The 7,524-nt window shown below is 44.1% G+C and overlaps 1 pseudogene; it reads right to left on the reverse strand.

Moving 5' to 3' along the window:
* Window positions 1-5,547: 5,547 nt before the first annotated feature.
* Window positions 5,548-5,873, reverse strand: LOC104995403 (annotated as a pseudogene).
* Between the last annotated feature and the right edge of the window lie 1,651 nt (window positions 5,874-7,524).

Consider the following 7,524-nt stretch of genomic DNA (forward strand, 5'->3'; position numbering starts at 1 on the left):
GCACAGTTATCAACAGTGTATTTCTAGCATTTTGTTTATGTTCTATTTTCTTTCTTATGTGACTGTATAGTGGTATTAAATGCCAGTGTGATTTGTAGAGATGTGTTTCTCTCTTGGCAGACCAGCGGTTTTCAGTTTTGCAACAACTCTATTATTACTTTTCCAGCAGTTTCTGTTTTTATAAAATCTGGGTTTATCAGCAAAGCAGGCCTGACCGCAGTGGTCTTGTTTAACTAGACTAAGATCCAAATTGCAACTCAGTCCCTGGAGTGTGGAGGTACTTTAGATCTGGCCTTTGTATTCATGGTTTTCCCACGTGAGTCTTCTCAGTTTATGGAGCTGGAAGTGGGCTTGACAAGCATGTTTCCCCAGAAGCTTCAGCCTGAAACAGTCTGACAAACCATATTCCAGCCTCATTGGGAGCAGTCTGGTGACTCAAGTCTACCTAGAGAGTCCATTGTCCCAAAGGTCATGCTGCGTACTTGGCAGGTACCATGAAAGGATTTGGTATTTTAATGAGAGCCTGAACCATTAACAGAATAACTGATCAGGCAAAGATCATCTGTGGATGCAAAACTCAAAAGGCTCCTAAGGAACAGAATCTTAGTGGAGTGCTCAAATGTTGCTATATAAACTTGCAAAAATGAAAAGCTCTCTGTCTTGACAATAGACTGATTTATCATCATTGTAATCAAGTGATCAAACCTGGCATCACTAATGGGACAACCTGGTATGTGCTTCCTCATAGGAGATGATGATTTGAAGGATCCAACACGTAGGCCCCTCCCCACCCCAAAGAGGTAACTTGAATTTAGCATCTAGACTTCCAACTAACAGAAAGCAGAGGGAGTAGAGAAATGAGTTAAAGTTAAACATTAAGGGGAAATAATTGGATGAATATAGAATGTGTGACATTCTAGAACTCAAGTGTAAAATAAATGATTCTTGTGACAATTGGAAATTTGAAAATGGAACAAATTGGGTGATAATGGATTTACTTTATTAGCTATGGTATTGTTCTTACAGTTATGTAGGCCATTGTCTTTATTCTTGAGAGAGATTAGAGATGAAGCTCACAATAACTACAACTTCTAAATGGCTCAGCAAAATACAAAATACAGGAAGAAAAACAACATTGGATCTCAATGGAGCCTATATATATTGTTTATTGTGTCATCTAACTTTTCTCTGAGAACTTTAATAATAAAAGTGGAGATATATTTTGTATTTTCCTTTAGTGCCTCTGTGACTTTTTCAAGTTTTGTACTGAGTATATATCCTGTGATTGGAATCAGAAAAGTAATAAAGATTATTAAAAATGCCAGTTGGAATGAGAAAGTGTTACAGCAATTCCTGGGTTGGCATTGATGAACTCAGCTTTACTCATCCTTATTGCTAGGCTGTGACTTCGGAAGAAGTCTCTTTTATTTGATCCTCTAGTGAAGTCAAGAGAACCAGTTGCTTCCAGTAGATTAGTGGTCCACTTGGAAGCTGCCATAACACACTTGGTTCTTGATCGATGTTTCTGAAACTCGCCTGTTGGTGGCACATATGTCTGAAGTGGACTTGCTCTATGACCCAGTTCAGTCAGCCATCCAGCCGTCTCATCCTCTCTTGTGCCCTTCTGCCTTCAGTCTTTCCCAGAATCAAGATCTTTTCCAGTGAGTCAGTTCTTCTCCATCAGGTGGCCAAAGTATTGGAGTTTCAGCTTCAGCATCAGACCTTCCAATGAATATTCAGGGTTGATTTCCTTTAGGATTGACTGGTTTGACTTTGCAGTCCAAGGGACTCTCAAGAGTCTTCTCCAACACCAGAGTTCAAAAGTATCAATTCTTTGGTGCTCAACTTTCTTTATAGTCCAACTCTCACATCCATACATGATTATTGGAAAAACCATAGCTTTGACTAGGTGGGCCTTTGTTGGCAAAGTAATGTCTGCTTTTTAATATGCTGTCTACGTGGGTCATAGCTTTTCTTCCAAGGAACAAGCGTCTTTTAATTTCATGGCTGCAGTCAACCATCTGCAGTGATTTTGGAGTCCAAAATAGTCTATCACTGTTTGCATTGTTTTCCCCCATCATTGTTCCCATTGTTTCCTATGACCCAGGATCATGGGCAAATTTACACCTCTTGTAATAAACAAAAAGCAAATCTTAAAAACCCAGAGAAATCAGGGAAGAAGAAACGTCGGCACGTGTTTCTAGTCATTGTGGCTTGCAGATGTGAATATCTCCCATTTCCTTTGTAAAGTAGTGTAGCTAAGGACCAGAATCCATTTGACTGGCTTGCAAGATATATTTAGTGAAGTATTTTTATAGACCCTTTCATGCTGGGAATACATTATTTGTATTCTGCATACAGAAGGGACTTTTTTTTTCGTTTGTTTTTCCTGCATGTAATTTAAGTTCTAGCCAAAAATTTGAGAAATGTTTGAACTGCTTCACTAAATAAGCAACTGAGTTGAACTACAGGTTTCTGAGGCTACTGTGCACTTGCTTATATTACTGAAGACAGTTATTTCCTGGTAACATTTTTTGGAAGTTTTGCTAAATGTATCTCATAAAAGCTTTTTTTGTTTTTGTTTTGGCAACACCATGCAGCTTATGGCATCTTATTAGTTCCCCAACCATAGCCTGAACCCAGACCTTCAGCAGTTAAAGCGCAGAGTCCTCACCATTGGACTGCCAGGGGATTCCCTATAACAGTTTTAAAAACTTTAAATCTTGCAACAAATGATAACTTACTACATAGGGAAAGACTGAGGAAAGATTATATCAATATTAGAATATATAATGCTCCAAGAAGTTCCTCAGGATTTACTTTAGAAATCTTCGAGAGTTCCTTCTCAGAAGATCAGTCTCAGAAGACGTAGGCATTGTGCACACCATCGTTCACTCATTTTATAAACATATTGTTCAGTCACTCAGTTGTGTCCAACTCTTTGCGACCCCATGGACTGCATCACGCCAGGCTTCCCTGTCCCTCACCAGCTCAAACTCATGTCCACTGAGTCAGTTATGCCATCCAACCATCTTGTCCTCTGCTGTCCTTTTCTGCCTTCAATCTTTCCCAGCATCAGGGTCTTTTACAATGAGTCTGCTCTTCACATCAGGTGGCCAAAGTATCAGAGCTTCAGATAGTAAACGTATCGCATCCCTACTTTGCACTATGCTTCATTTGGAAAACCTTGCCAAATTTGCCGGTCTGATAGAAGTCTTTGAAAGTTGTAAGACACTAAGGGCTGGTGTACACAAAAACGTAACTTCTTACTGTAGCAGTAGGTAGTGGGAGGAGGATCTGAGAACCCACATCTTTGGTTGGCAAGCTTTCCAGTTGGTCCCAGTGGCGGCAGCTAGGAGTACTGCAAGTCATCAACACTAACCTCATGCTCAATGTGATTCGAAAAGCTGTAGCATCCCCAAATAGCTCCTCCCCATGGAGCTGCAGACTGACTGGGGGTTTTGCCCTGTAAAGTTAATGCATAAATTGCCATTCCTGAATGCAGGATAAGGACCCAACCCTAATTCTTAGATTGGGAAACCAGCTGTCCATGGCTCTAGTTATCAAAGCTTTGAAACTTCTGTGCCCCTGCTGCTGCTGCTGCTGCTAAGTCGTGTCCGACTCTGTTGGACTCCATAGATGGCAGCCCACCAGCCTCGCCCGTCTCTGGGGTTCTCCAGGCAAGAACACTGGAGTGGGTTGCCATTTCCTTCTCCAATGCATAAAAGTGAAGTCGCTCAGTCATGTCCGACTCTTTTCGACCCCATGGACTGTAGCCTACCAGGCTCCTCCGCCCGTGGGATTTTGCAGGCAAGAGTACTGGAGTGGGGTGCAATTGCCTTCTCCGTCTGTGCCCCTAGACAGGCCTAAAGGGTGTCTAGGACCAAGGGAAGTTGGTAGACTCAATCTGGTAGGAAGAGTTGAACCTCAGAAAAGAGGGATGGAAAAATCCCTTTGGGCACAACTCCCAGTGGACAACCTCACAGTGGCTTAAGCAGAACATGCATGTTGGGTCTAGTGCAGTGTTTTAATAGGATTGGCACACAGGTGCTGAGCTGGGAAGGGTCCATATGTGCTTTAGGTGAAAGATTCTGCTCTCCCCAGGAAAACTTATTTTATAAAGGTAGACTGCTGCAAGCTCGGGGGAGGGAGAGGAATGTGGATCTCAGCGATTCTTAGACGTGGTGTTTGCATGCCATCCCCTTCCCTCGTAACCCAAGTTACTTAGTCCACATTTGATTGACATCTGAGTGTATCCCAAGACTGAGAAAACCCCTGAATTGTGATCATAATTGTGCCATTCTTAGTCCCTCAGTCGTGTCCGACTCTTTGTGACCCCATGGACTGTAGCCTGCCAGGCTCCTCTGTCCATGGGGATTCTCTAGGCAAAAATATTGGAGTGGGTTGCCATTTCCTTCTCCAGGGGATCTTCCCAACCCAGGGACTGAACCAAGTCTCTCGCGTTGCAGGAGGATTCTTTACCATCTGAGTCACCAGGGAAGCCCTTGGGGTCCAGAAAATACAGACACTACAGACAGATAAGGGGGTCTTATGGAAGCTAGACTACAAGGAGAGACAATGGGATCTGTTAAAAAAAAAATCACTGTTAGTGTAGACAGTCTGGATAGGATCAGGCTTAGAAACAAAGATGGTGGCTCAGGATTTGGCGTGAGACTAGATTGAACATGTCCTGTTCTAGCCTTCTGAGTGTTGGTTTGTCTTGACAGAAGATTCTAGTTAACTTGAAAGAATGATAGAACCAGAGACCCAGCAGTTCTGTTGTGAAACTTTCCCAGCAGTGGGATGCAGGCAGTAGTCATTGGAGCCATCTCTATTCTAGCTTTCAAGAACTGATTATACCTATTTCTTTCCAACTCTGTTTAACAACACCATATTGGCAGTTTAAAGTTGATCATGGGGGAACTTCCCTCATGGTCCAGTGGTTAAGAATCTGCCTTAGAAGGCAGGAGACACAGGTTTTATCCCTGGTCAGGAAACTAAGATCCCTACATGCCATAGGGCAGCCAACAGCCAATGCAGCCACAAATAAATATTTAAAAAAATAAATAAAATTGACCCTAGTGAAAGACTTCCCTAGTGGTCTAATGGACTCCTCACTTATACAGCAGAGGATGAGGGTTAGAACCCTGGTTGGCAAATTAGAGCCCACATTCTGTGCAGTGCAGTGGAAAAAAATTTTTAAATAAAAACATAAAATTGACCATGGTGTTATTGGCAAATGCTATAAATCAGGGGCCCTTCACTTCTCAGGCAGAAAGAGCCAGCTAACAGATCAGACACACCTTTAGTGAGGAAACGAAGATGGGGTCTGGGACACTTGTTAATGTATAAAGGAGAGCGTACAGTTTCAAGTTCTACTTTGTATCCACTTTGTGCTATGATGGTAGGCTTCCCCACAGTATTAAATATTTTAAAGGTATTTAAAATAATGAGTTTCCCACTTCATGGAAGTACTTTAATGTTGAACAGTGAATATTTATTTAAACAGGTTCTGGCCGACTTTATTAAAGAATAATTTTGTGTGATTTACTTTTCACCAGTCTGTTTTGGTATGTTTCTAAACATGATCACTTAGAATAATGATAGCCAGTGTTGGAACTCCGTAATATTTTCTACCCGTTCTGCTCAATTCAATATTATTGCCACTGCAGTAGTGATGGGCACAAATTTTGGCCAACAGGTGTAGATCTCTATTTCAGATTTCCTCAAGGCTGGGCAGACATTGTGGAGGATATCTGCTTTTGTTCTGCCTTGTCTGATCATTTTCAGAGTTGGCTTGTACCCCAGCAGTACTTTCCAGTTTTCATAATGATTAGGAGCCTAGAGTGGACTGACTCCAGCAACTTTTTCATCTTTGCTGCCACCAGCTTCCTGTCTTAGATGTGGGATGTCCCCCAGCCAAGAACAGCTGCCAAGCCACGACTGCCAGAAAGCAAACATATTTTAGGTTGTTTCTGTTCCAGTGTGTCCGTGGTTATTGTCATCTGTCTATCTATTTAAGAAAGCCCTTTAGCTGACCCTGGACGCCAATATATTATTTAAATATTGAATGCTCTTAAGTGGGCAGATAAGGGTGGAACTTAAGTTACATTGGAGGGCAGAGAGCTCCCTCTGAGCTCCAAAGGCTGGAGATTCTAGGACTGTATGGATTACATAAATAACATGATAAACAGTTGTGCCTACACTGTCATCTGCGTTGGGATTACTTGCCCGGAATAGATTCTTGGAGCATTACTGCTTTCAAGAATGTTTTTGTTTGTGAGGATGTTAACACCAAATTGCTCTTTCTGACAGGAGGTACCAGCTTACACTCATTACCAGTAAAATGCACACGTTTCCCCATAGTCTTGCCAATATTTCCATTTTTAGGTGGTAGATAATGTGATCTAGATGGAATAGATACCTTATTGTTGACAATTTATTTTCCTTTCGTGGAGTGGAAGATCATTTTTCACCAGAAGGAGCCTCTGGATTTTTTGCTCCCCACAAAGGGCTTGCCCCTACCTGTGCCTCCCTGCCACCCAGCCTGGGGAGTAGGGGTTGGAATTCTCCCAGCTCTGAAAGGTGGAAGGAGGGAGGAGTAGCTGGGTCAGACACTGCTCCCCTGCCAGCTGAGAATGGGCCACAGCCAGCTCCTCCTCAACGTTGAGGCCAGATGCCCTGGTCAGCCTGCACCGGGACCTTTCCCTACCCAGGCTCCCTGTTCCCCGAGGCACTGTAGTTGCCTTCCTTGAATTCTTTGAGGATTGAAGCTCCTGGAAGTAAGAGAACTCTTTCACTCAAGGTTGTTTTCTGGGATCCATCAGGTCCTGATAGAAAATGGTTTTTCTTCCCTACAAGCTGTTTCAAATGTGTGACAACTACTTTGTAGCTTGTGTTTTGGGGGACAAAGCCCTAGTCATCTTTCCTTCCCCTCCCCCACCATCTCCCCCTACTCCCCCACAAAGGCCCCATCCGGTCCCAGGATGTGCTTTCAGAAGTAGCATCTCCTTGGTGTCTCACCTAAGCCCCTGTAGGCAGGTGTTGGAGAAAGGAGGACTCTTCACATCCCTTGGTGACTGAACCTTGGGTCACAACTGAGGCTTCCCCGCCCACTGGCTTAGCCTGAGGCCTGTTTCCGGCCTCGTCTGGCCTTGGGCGCTTGTGCCCAGTGACCAGGTTTGGAGACCAGTCTCCATCCAGCCGCAACTCCTAGTACAAGGCGCCTTCCCTACCACGCAGGTGGGGACACCCGCGGAACCAGTGCGCAGCAGCATGGACCTGGGAGGGGCTGGGGTCTCGGGGTCAAGTCAGGCGAGATGCTGCGGCGCAAATGTCAGAGACGCGCAGTGGTCTCCAGTGTCCTGGGGTGGGGGGGTGCTGTGCTTCTGCCCAAGGCCAAACTTGTCCGGCCCAGCGCTTGAAACCGTGGCGGCGCAGGAAAGTAAGATGGGGGAGGATGTGGGAAACGTCTGTCAGCTGCTCATATTTCTCTGGCCTGGACTGGGGGAGCCGCCTCTTGCT

Source organism: Bison bison, unplaced genomic scaffold (assembly GCF_000754665.1).
Source record: "Bison bison bison isolate TAMUID 2011002044 unplaced genomic scaffold, Bison_UMD1.0 scf7180017864280, whole genome shotgun sequence".
NCBI lineage: Eukaryota > Metazoa > Chordata > Mammalia > Artiodactyla > Bovidae > Bison > Bison bison.